Here is a 13,036-nt window from a genome sequence, read left to right on the forward strand (position 1 = left end):
CGTCATGTTTGTTGACACCGGCTTGAGTATTTTCGGTGGGTTACACGCCAGAAGCACGTACTTATATACTTGTATTTACTGTTTGAGTATATAGTATATATAGTTTACATGACCTTACAAAACCCAAATATTGCCAATATTCTGGTTTTAAAAAGGGTTATTGCCTGCATGTTAACGTAGTCAGTGATGTTCTTCTCAGCACTGCATGGTTTCATGACGAAAAGTACATGTTCTGTGCTTATATCCTGCAGTTACGTAGTCCGTATGGTCATGCGTCAGTTAACTACATTAGGCTGCTTGCATTGGCTTATGACCACATAAGGGCATGTCTTTGGCTACTTGCATACTGTAGAGAAGGGGTCTCAAACTTAATTTATGTGGGGGCCTGTGTGTGTCTGTGACCCGGTTTTCTCTCTTATCTCTCATGACGCCTGATTTCTTAAGCACCACAACTTTCTCTGCCCCAGTGTGCAAAGAAAAAAACAACAACATTTAATTTCCTCTTTTTCTTGAAACGGGCTGTTCTTGTCGCCAACATTTCTCTTTCCGGCAACTTTTGAAAAATACATGATTGGGATGGGGGGGGGGGTGAATGGGACGGGGGGGGGGGGGGGCACGATATATTTTCCTTCAACTTGGTGTCACCTGCCCATAAGATTAAAACAAAACTACAAAACACCCAGGGCATCGACACACTAACATTAAACTTAGATGTCAAATAGGGGGCCATAAATTGCCCTCGGGCCAAAGGTTTGAGACCCCTGCTGTTGCGTGACCTTATACGGTAACAATGACTGCTCCTTGCAAAGTTACTGTGGGAGAGTGTAGAATGTATGTTAATATGCACTGGCTTTTCATAACGTCACAAAGATGAATATTATCCTTATTTTAACACACTCTACAACTACAGACCAGTGAATTCACTATTAATCATATTTATAAATCTTTTGTCATATAGAGATACATTTGAACAGTGAGGGTGCCATTGTCCCATTTCAAAGAAACTTATCGGTTGTTGTTTTTGGGCTTGTTACCTGTATATTTGTCTCTGAAGACTGCCACCAGGATGTGTATTCTCTCGTTCTTCTATTTTTTTCCTGGAGTCTTTGTTATACATTTTGTTTTATGTTCTGCAATTTCCATGTAAAGAAAAAAAGAGATATGAGTCCCCTCTTAGAGAGAGACTTATTGTTGCAGTTAGGTTCCCTTGAAATGTCTTCAAATGTGTTTCTCTCCTAGTGCCAGACAAATATAGTACTAGCAGCTAAAAGTTTTATTTGTAAAAATGACACTTGCTTTTCCTGGAATCTTTTTGCTGATGCTACAATCAATGGTCACATCTTGATTCACAAAGCAAGAATAAAAAAGAAAAAAAGAATGTCAGTATATGCAGTTAAATTAAGTCATATAAAACATTGAACTGCTGCAGATATCATTCCTCTTAGTTTGGGCAACATTTTCAGTTTATTTTCCTGTTCAAGAGTTGGATGTCTGTTGACATTTCTGAAGCGCTGTCCTTCAAATAATGCAATTGTATGCTCCTTATATTGTAATGTTCTGTGAAAATTTGTATCCCAGTGTTGCCGCAATATATTTGAAATACCCAAATACGCTGCATTAACTTGTGGAGAGAGATAATTTAAAAAAAATTCCACATAGCAGAGAAAATAACATAAAACATGTACTCTAGAAATGCACATTATTTTCCTTGTGCACATGTTGCACTGACATCTTCTGGTCAAGAGACTATGCGTCTATTTTTGCACACTTTGCAGGAGACACGCTAGTTTCTTTGTTTTTGTTTTGTTTTATTTTTAAAGTAGATCACTGCATTGGAAGCAAGAAAAAAATATACAGGAATATCAGAATTCCATAAAGGTTCTGTTATGATTCTGTACACAAGTGAGCAGTCCACAAAGAACCAGAAATATCCAAGCTTTATAGAAAAACAAGGTTAAAAACATGCAATAGCAGAATTAACTAGACCAGGGGGTCACACAACTCACTGATTCCGCTCCTACAGGGCCCCAATCCTGGATTTTTAGATGTATTTTTATTTTTTTTACGACTTCACTAGCCTGACCACTTAACGCCTTGTTGCAGGAACTGCCGTGCCTAACCAGCCCAAATGACTTTACACTGGCTAAGGCAGCGTGTGTCTTCAGGTTGCTCATTGATCAAGTAGAATTCATTGTAACTTTTTTTGGGTGGCCCTTAGTCTGCTCTCGAATAAAACATGGTCAACAACCGCATGCCGGTTAAAGTAAACACAGAGGCTTGCCTTCTGCCTTTAATGGCATATTTAATGATATGTTTTTCAAAATTGGCCACATTATTGTAGATGTGGCCATAATTTTCAAACATATAACGTATAATGTATTTAAAAACAAATCTTTAAATTCACTTTACAGGGTCATTAGGCTTAAAAAATGTATGAGAAAGACATGATTGGGATGGGGAAAGGGGGGGGGGGGCGAAAGCTGACCACAACTAACTTGCCAAGATTGTCAAGTGCCCCAAAATTGTGAGAATCAGTATGAGATGAACCAAGAAAAGACAGATAATCTACTTTTTGCAGCATAGCCAAAGAGGGGGATGATAAAAAGGTGCAAGGTGGAGATGAAGGTGAGGGAGGAACAATCAATTCTCTGACATCTCCAAATGTGCACTTGATGATGCATACCTAAACAGGGCAGAAGTGGTCTGCAGGGAGTGGGGCATGCGGGGAGAATGTGGTGAAGGATGAAGTGGGGGGGACAAGGGTGTGAGGATGGGGAGTGAAAGACTAGATTAATGAAGAGGAATTGGAAGGTAGGAAGATAAGGAGAGAACCTAGTTGGAGAAACGATTACATCCGTTCATTTGGGCTTCAAACAGCAGTTGGTTCTCAGACGACTTGCCGGTCATTCTTGGTTCCCATGGAGTAAAAGCAATGAATGAGTAAATGGATAGAATACAAAGGTGAATACTAATGACGAGTCAGCAAGAATTGTTACTGTTCTCTTCCTCATCACATTTTGCTTGTAGCAAGGGCTCAGTCAGTCAGATAAAATGCACAAATGAGAATCATTGCCTTGGTGTAATAAAACAATTTAAAAATATATATACGTGGCATTTGTATACCACACACAATGGGAATTTTTAAAACATGTTTTATGATATTTAATAATCAAGTCTACACTTCGTTCTATTTTTCTAAATGCAAGTAAGGATATGTGGTTCAGATAATGGATGGATGAATGGATGGATGGATGAAAGTCTTTCTGTATAATACGTATGGCGGCGAAGATATTAAAGATGCATTGTGAGTTTAACATGTTAATTTTAAAGATTTTTCTACATCACGCATGCTCCACCAATGCCCCGATGAGTACAAAGAACCCTGACTTTTTAAGTAGGACTGCGCCTATCAGCTTGTAGCTCCCCTTTAGTGTGGAGTGTTCGGGGAAAACACAATTGAGATGTAAACTGGGAAAAACAAAACAAGAAGAAGCACAGTCCAACCTAAACTCCAGCTCAGACTCCAAGAAAACTGGAAACATATTCGAGTGCACATACTCACACACACACCGTGCACAAGCTTGGCAAAGAGGCTGCAGTTGCGCTTTAGGCCAGAGGTGGCCGTTGTGAATAAAGAAGTGTCTCCGGGCACATATGAGCAAACAAGCATTCATACTCACATTCACACCTATGGACAATTGAGAGTCTCCAATGAGCATGATTACGTTTGTGAAAGCCAGAGTACACACAAGCTAGCGGAGAACATGCAAAATCCATTAAGGGCTTGAGTTGAGATCAGAACCCAGAAAAAATCATCTAAAAAGGCCCTGAAGGAATCTGCGACCCATCACTGATGAATTTTGCTGTGGCTGAGGATCAGTGAGAGGAAGCTTATGCTTACGCCTGAGAGGGATAGGCAAGGTTTATGAGGTTTGGCAAATGAGCACAGCTCCAGGGAGTTATCTGAGGATGGCTTTGCCACAACTTCGCTACCAAGAGAGGTTTCAGAGTAAAAGAGGGTTAAAAAACTCACGAGTGGCTCATGGCCCTGCAGCTGTACCAATAGTTGCTGTTGTGTCCAGTAGGAAACACAATCCACCTATAAAATGTACTTATGTACAAAAAACACTACATGAAACATTGCATGTGGCTTTTCAGAGAAGCAAAGTGGATGCTGTCTTAACTGTTGTTATGGAGCTGGAGAAGTTCTGAATGTAATATAGTGGCCACTTGCAACCCAAACACAATCCATTACGGGAGGCAGTTTAATCATCATTTTGTTTAAATTTTCCAAAAATCTATATTTTCATCTCTATAAAACATTCAAAGACTCTAATGCTTTAAGTAAAATCATATGTACATCAAAAAGCTTTTTTTGTTTTTTTAATGCAGGCCTACGGGGGCGCAAAACTGTAGGCTGATCACAAGCTCTGGTAAATGAAGAGGATTTTGTCAGGAAGGGAATCTGGCATACATGATGTGGGTTGTGTAATTTTTGTGCATTTTTATTATAAAGAGCCATGGAATGTCTGAACCGTCCTCCAGCAACCTTTTGTATCAGATTGCAGAACACAACAATGCACCCAGGCCTGTACCAATAGAACCTCATAGTACCTCCTACCATTAAAACATTCCTACCATATGCTATCTTGCTGACGTTGATGCTGAACTGAGTTTTGAAGGTCTAATGTCGAGTCATTGATGGCTTGGTAGCTATTTCGCCTGTCTGCCGTGCAGGCAGCATTGGTCCAATTCCCACTCAGGAATGGGATAAATGCAAGTGCCAATGGTTGTCTGTCATTATATGTCACCTGTGACTGACTGATGACTGGTCCATGGTATAGTATGCCTTTCAACCAAAGTCAGCCTAGAATCTAGGATAGTCTCCAGCTTTCTGTCACCATGGATGGATGTAAGGACGGATGGACGGACGAACGGATGGGTCATCTGTATTCTGCTCAATGCCTTGATTTACAATTTGAGATAAACCGCTATTGCAAGTATACATTTAATTGAGTCGTTCTGCTTGAAATTGTGTAGTGTGGCCCTAGGTCTTTGTACTCTAAGTCCCAAAATAGTCATTCTGCAGGGTTGACATTCATCTCTATGATGAAGAACCGTAGTTCGTCTCTGGCCATTTTGAAATAGAAAGTTGTGACTATTTTCAGTGGAAGAAAGCTATACTGCCTTTTTCAGTTCCTGCCAGGGGTCTGAAATATTAATGGTATAAATATTGCAGGGCTCTGTGTCTAATAAAAGCACAGGTCTTTATTAACAATGTGAATGAACAATCCATTGATCAAGCATTATGCTTCGGGTCATGAAGATTGTCTTCTCTGTTACTTCTGACTGCAGTCATGCTGCATAATTATGTCCTGCTAACTATCTCTTTTATGCTCAGTTTTTGGGGCTCTTATGTAAACTTCCTATCTCAAGAAGTACTTGTCGCTTCACAAGTCGGCCATTTATTAATGATGATCCACTCGCATTGTCTTGTCGCTCACTCAATCTTTTCATGTTTCTCTCTCAGCCCATGATTTCTTTCTCTTGGTTAACAGGACTTTATGCAATTAGCAGGCCAGTCTGAGAGTGAAAATGAGCTAAATAGTTGATGTTAGATTGAAACCCTTAGAACACATGCATACAGAAAATGAGACATGCTATGGACAATGATGTGCACTGTGTCAACAACAACACACACGCAGTTGGGTTTATAGTGGGGACATCTCACATAATCTCTGTAGTAACATTATGCTACCTTTTCTTATGGTAAAACGTTATGCCACTTTTCCACATATTTAAATAGTTCTCAAATGTGTGAAAGACATGTTTGTATTTTTCTTTTCTTCTGCTTCCAAGGGTCAGTCGTTTCCATTCACAACATTAGCACCTGGCTAGCGGAGCCGAAATCACAGCCCCTTCGAAAAGAGAGCAGGGTATGGCCTTGGCGCGGCCTGGTTCCGCTATTTACATAAACGTGACACACGCCTAAAACTGGCTGTTTTGAACAGGGCATTTTTCTGCTGATTTAAGGACAGCAAAAATATGAGCTCCAAAGTCAATTTTGACGAATGCATGTCACAGACATATCTTTTACACATTTGAGAACTATTTTAGCATGTGGAAAAGTTTAATAATATGGGAGCTGTACGGCAGGGAATGTTGCTCTGAGATGATATGCCAAAGGCTTACAACTACCGTATACACATCTTTTTTGTTGGTCAGGTTTCACATCACTTTATTTCTACACACATAATGTACACATCATCTCAAGAAAAGGGGGGGAAAAGTGACTTTATAGTGAGGGCTGTATTCCATTGCCTGCACTAAGAGTCAGAATGACAATGAGGAGGTGCCGTACAAACGGGCGGCTCCAGCAGCATAGTTGATTTACCTTGCTGTAGGGCACCTGCATGCTGAATTGACATATCTCCAGAAAGAAGGACTAGAACCTGATGCATTCTGATCACCAACCCAAGTACAGACAGGCCAAGCTAATACCACCAAAGTGTTTTTCATGTGAACTGAGAACTGTAATTTCAATTCCTTATTACAGTATGGCACCACCGTATACATTTTTTCTGTGCTTTACATAATAGATTCATGTTTATTTGTTTGTTATTTTTTTTGCATCTGCACCATATGATGTCCTTGACTATGAATATTTCATTCCATCACCTGATTCAGATCACTGCTGGAAGCCATTCTTTCAAAACACGTTTCAAAGCATTCAAAAGACTTGAGTTGAATATCAATTAGGTCTGCCTGTTTTTCTTTTTTTTCTTTTTTTTTGTGGCAAACATAGACCCGCACTTTCTATAACAAGTCTATAAACTATGCCAGTGATTCCCAACCACTGTGCCATGGCATATTATTGTGCCCTTGAAAGATAATCAGGTATGCTCGTGGAAATAATCCGATTTCATCAAATTTGGCCAAAAAATATCACTTACTTACTAACATCAAATGATATATTTTTGTTTGAAGGTGTGCCACAAGATTATCAGGCTCAATAAAGGGTGGTAAACACTGCACTATTCATATTAAACCGGGGTGAATTTACTGTAAGGCAAATTACCAATTAGGGCCCTGAGATTTCCAGAGGCGCCCAAACGTCTCACAAAAACTGATCTTGATTAAAAGCAATTATTGTTTGCTGAAACTACAATGATCGTTTTGACTGGTTTTGGCTCAACACTGAAGGTGACAATGAACAAGCTTAAAATGTTTATTCAATGATTTTGCATACACAATGTACAAACGTAGTTTGCTCTTTTTCCTCCACACAAAACGTTATAAATGGAGGGATGAATACTTCAGATAAAGTCATACTGATAATTTAAGTTCTGAGATACCGGACTGAAAGCTTTGCATTGTGTATTGTCAAAGCTTCTCTAATTGTTTTCCAGATTTATTTATTTATTTCTCTTATTTTTAGGGCATTTTACCCTCATCATGCATCATCTTCACTACAACAGATTGCGCATCGCAGTCATGTTGTCATTTTGATGTTTGTCATTGACAAACATCCTTAATCAAGGATTATTTTTTTCATGTTCATTAAAAACTTACTCCCAGTTTCACATGTCTGTAATATCGTGACGACCTATAGAGCAGAGGGACTGGAGAGAGGAGCAAATACGTTACCATGTGGACGCCATGGTTCTTTTATTTTGTCACATACTGACAACCATCAACAAATACCAGCCACTTGCTCATTATTTCAGGTTTTTAATAAGTGACTTTTACATTGTTCCTTTAATTTATTGATTACATTTCCTTTACTTCTTTTTTTTCCCCCAGCGAACATTTGACAAGGAGATGCACAACATATCACTTTCAATAGTTTAATCCATTCATTCTATATTTCTCATGTTGTTCAGGATAATAAACATACACAAACCATATTGCATTGTGTGTGATGATAATACAAGCTATTTCCAAACCAGTTTGTAAGTCTCAAGTGGTCCTGCATATTAGAGCGATAACATGATTTAGGAAAAGTGGTATGTGCTAGAATTTTATATAGAGCAATTACGTATGAGGTAACAAGCTCAATTTGTCCTGAATGTACACTTTGGAGACTACGTCTTGAGTTCGATGCTATAAACTGAGATGGAAAATGTGATTGTTATTTTTTTTAGAATGGAAAAAAGCAAGTAATTTTGTAAAAAAAAAAAAACTATTTGTTGAAAAAAACGAATAAATGGTATAATATTTAATTGCAAATCGGAGAGATTCATCACGAGAAAGGCACCACAGTTGTGTAGCTATAAATGGAAACTACTATCAAGAGAGAGCTAATTCACTTCTAAAATTTGACTAATAAAGAAGAAGTTCAAACATTAAAAAGGCTGAAAACCTTACATCAGAACCAAAGGACCATGCCAAATAGAGAGCGAGAGAGAAATAATGGTATATTACATTTTCACCTGTGAACCATCAGACACTCATGATTACAGCATGCATGGGTGCCGCTGGATTTGGCTCAGTGGATTCTACTGATGTTACTGGTAATGGCAACCAAATGAACACAGCAGCTTACACAGAGATCTTGTCTGTGCTGTCACCTATAATTATGGAGTCCAATGGGAGAAAACATGGGCATTCGGAAGCATGCTCTTTTATGCCAGCACGCATGCAAAATTTTATCTTAATGGCTTTTTAGAACACATAATGACAGATTTCTTCCTGTGATTTGGCTTGCCGTTTGAGGGAACTTACCAATCACGACAGATGTACTTTATATATGGACAAATGTGAGTAGACACAACACTGATACATTTTCCAGTCTACTGACTAGGGTCACTGAGAGGCTGGAGCCGATCCTAGCTAATTTGGGGTGATATGGGCTGCATGATGGACTGACAGTGAAGGGAACCAAAAAGTGGCAAGAAATTGACCTATCGCCTTCTGGTGTGTGATGGCAGCTTTGTGTGAGGCACACTGTCCACTGCTGTCAACTTGTCTCGTGTTTTTACTGCTTCTGTCACTTTTTATCCAAAGTCAAGTCGGTACGAAAGCATGATCACCAAATAGTGCTGGATGATGGATAGACAAACTCTTGCTAACCGCTTCTGTCCAACATTCCTGCCCAAATTATCTGTGCACAAGCTTGAGCCCCATTAATTAACGACGCAACACAGATGCCGAGGTAAACATATCGGCCTGTTACGAAAGCTGAAGGCCTGGTTCAAGAGATTGGGCTTCTAAGAACTCTTTTGTTGACTGGGTCATTCCTTCCTGATTACGTCTACGCTCCCCAGATCCAGTGGCTACTTGGATAGAACCGGTGACCCAAACTGTCACGCGAGGTGTGGAAATAGGACCCAAATACAGACAAGACACGGGAAAATGGAAACAGTCTTTATATATGAAAGCAGAGAGCAGTGGTGGATTCAGATGTCCTCAAAGGAAAACACTTGACTGAGATACCCAGTAATGCTGATCACTCTTTTTTTAACCTGTAATGTATTTCTTCTTTTTTTTTTCTATTTCCACAATTGCAATTCTGCATGCTCATATCCTTAAAGATAGTTGGGACACCATCAACTAAAGAACCCGTTGACAAATGTGTTTTGGGTTGGGTCATTGTGATGTTGTCAGTTGCTATGCAGTTGCTCCTGTATTTGTCCGTTGTGATGATGATGTTGTCGGTTGCTATGTCGACACCTGAACTAGTCAAGGTAAAACCTTTTTTGTCTGAAAAAACAAACAAAACCAAAGGACTATATATATTTTTGAAGACAAGATTAACTTTTTTGACCATGTGTTGTACCCATTTGTTTTAAACAGGTTGTGGTCTAGCTGCTGCTCAAAAAAGCCTAATCTGGACACATTTAATTTTAGACCAATTTCTAAACTGCCTTGGGCAATATTGAGCAACTTAAATACTATTTAAATGAAAATCACATTCTCGAAGGTCTTCCAGTCCAGTTTTAAACCCCTCTACAGTACAGAATCTGCTCTTTTATGGGTTTATAACGATCTGTTTTTAGCCACATGCACTGGACAAAGAGCTGCTCTTATCCTTTTAGTTTTTGCAGCAGCCTTTGGTTGATCATGATATATCTCTCTCTCTCGCTTGGAGAATTATTGAGATTATTGGTATGGCCTTGAGAGAACCAAAATAAATTTGTAATTTTTTTAGTTTCTTTTGGTGGATTTCATTCATTCTGCTCCATTTTTACAAGGAGTGTTCCAGGGTTCCATTCACAGTGTAGTTTGTCTTCTCTCATGCTCTCTCTGGGTGCTGTTAAGAAAAAACAAACAAACAGTGCATGTCATTTAATCCTTATGCAGATGTATGGAGTAAGATCACTGTCAAAAAGACGTATGCGCGATTAACGATTCATATCTGTAATAGTAATAATCCATGTGTTTTCAATGTTTCCATATGAGTACAAAACTAACTTGTGAGGTTTTGAATTTCTTTCATGTGACTATGAATCTAAATATTGTAGGTCTGAATTTGTTTCTTGTGACTACAAATCAAAGTTGTGAGGGTTTGAATTTCTTTCTTGTGAATCTAAAACCTGTGAGTGTAAAGTATTATCAATACAACTCTCACTTCTACGACTACGAAGCTTCACGACACAGAAGTTCACGGCTGTGCATGAATCTCTTTTGTGGATTGCCTTTTACGAGTACGAATCTCAACATGCAAATTTGGATGACGTCACGCCTGGATACAGCCAAGTCACAGGGGAAACTAGTCGAGCTGCGATTCTTCCACCCGCGCATGTGTCAAGTAAATTGCAAAGACGGCGGACGCTAGCGACCGGGATGGACGGAGCTTCGCACAGCTCCGAGGAAACGTCATCACAGCAGGTAAAGTAAACAACGTCAACGTGGATATCCAATTCATTAGCAATTTATTTTTACAAATATGTACTTTTTCAAATAATATATGGTTTTAGACCTGCAGGCTTACGGCTATTGCTTGATGACTGCTAGCATTACGCACGTCGCTGACTCGCTAGTGATAATTAGCACCATTTATATATTTACATTTATCTCTATTATTTCAAACCTTTCTCCTTTAGCCAAGTTGGTGATTAGTTAATACACATGTAAACCCCAGCATTTCTAAATATTAATGTATACAAATTTATGATTGATATTTCTACCGTAGGCCAACACAACACACTGGTGTGCAGCAGAATAAAGCACTCAAGTTATTAGCTAAAGCATACTGTATAACAAATGTGACTAATGTTGCAAGCATGATTTGTAATTTTGTCTCCCAGCAGGTAATCAATGGCACGCACACATAAACACCTGTCAACGTGACAAGCAGGGCACAAGATACTGCATTTATTAAGTGTAACAATGTTCACAATGGTAACACTGTGAGTAAAAATATTAGTTTCAATATCCCCCCTGTATGCTGGTGGCAAGAACACCTCGTGTCCACAACACAGCCAGGACTCCTGAAGGTACACATTTTACAGTGTAATGTTGGTCTGCTGCGGTATGGGTTGTAAGTTAGATATGTAATTTATGCAATTTATTTCTCTCCCCCAGTAGACACAGGAAGCGACACAGTCTCATCCATACTACTTTCGGGACCCGACAGGATAACAATTTGATTATTCTAGTGATCACAATGGTGAGTGTTTAAAAAAAAAAGGAAAAAGAAAAGAGGCATTGAATTGCCTTTTAGACAGTTACCCCACAAGGTAATATTTGTACCGGAGGTGATCGCCAGAGTGATTCATAAGTGTGTACATTTTCATCAACAAACATTTGCACTCCATTTCAGAGATTTTTTTTTTTTTTACATTTTATATCAGAGATCTGAATCCAAAAGCTGTGATAATAATGGCAGTATTTTTGCAGATGTCAGCAGCCGGCTTTCAAAAATAGCCAATCAAACAGTAAATGTAGATGACAAAGTTGAGAAAAAGCCAATCCACAGAAGAGATTCGTGCACAGCCGTGAACTTGTGTGTAGTGAAGCTTCGTAGTCGTAGAGGTGAGAGTTGTATTGAAAAGACTTTACACTCACAGGTTTTAAAGTCACAAGAAAAAAAATCAGACCCACAATATTTAGATTCGTAGTCACAACAAAGAAATTCAAACCATCACAAGTTTGATTTGTACTCACTTGGAAACATTGAAAACACACGGACTATTACGGATACAAATCGTTAATCACGCATATGTCTTTTTGACAGTGATCTTACTCCATACAGATTACGCTAAAATTTGTCTCCCATAGGAGAAACAATGACTAGCGTATCTTGTTGATATGCTTGAATGGCCCTAAACCTTTGGATGTGCTATCTTTACCCCATTGCACGTTGAAAAAAACCCCAATCTGGGTATAAGATTTAATGTAGGCAATTTTCGCACTACCATAAATGTTTGTTGTTGCTAATTTGTATCATACATACATTTATTTCTATTTTATATGCTATCGTCAAATTAACACTCTCAACCTAATTTAGCATCTACTTAAAAGCAACACATACCCGCACGCACGCACGCACGCCCACACACACACACACACACACACACACACACACACACACACACACACACACACACACACACATACTTGCCTCTGTGTATTATGAGGACATTTTTTCCAAACCGGTTTAATTGTGTATTACAGGGACACCCCTTTCTGCTAATGCCAGAGAGATGGGACTTGCACCCAAAATTTTTTTTTGGGGTTGTCCAGGGAAATTTCACTTCAAAACTTGAAAAAACTCAACACACGAAAAAAAGAAAAACCTGAAAAAATCCGTAATTGTGAGGACATAGATAATGACCTAAATAAGCCACGCCCATTACAAAAATGGTAATTATGAGGACCAACTCACATTACAAGGACAAAGTTTACACAACACACAGCAACCATGTCACTGAAGTGACTTGAAAGTTCTGGCATTCTGACTTTACACAAACTAAAATGGCATTGATGTGTAATGACTTACCTGATATGAGGACACATTGTTGTGCACAGCAATACTGTGAAATGCAAAGTCATACCTGGTCCTTGAGCACCATGTTACAACTTACAATTTTAG

The sequence above is a fragment of the Leptonotus elevatus genome, chromosome 5 (assembly GCF_054856555.1).
Source record: "Leptonotus elevatus isolate MCC_2025b chromosome 5, RoL_Lele_1.0, whole genome shotgun sequence".
Taxonomy (NCBI): Eukaryota; Metazoa; Chordata; class Actinopteri; order Syngnathiformes; family Syngnathidae; genus Leptonotus; species Leptonotus elevatus.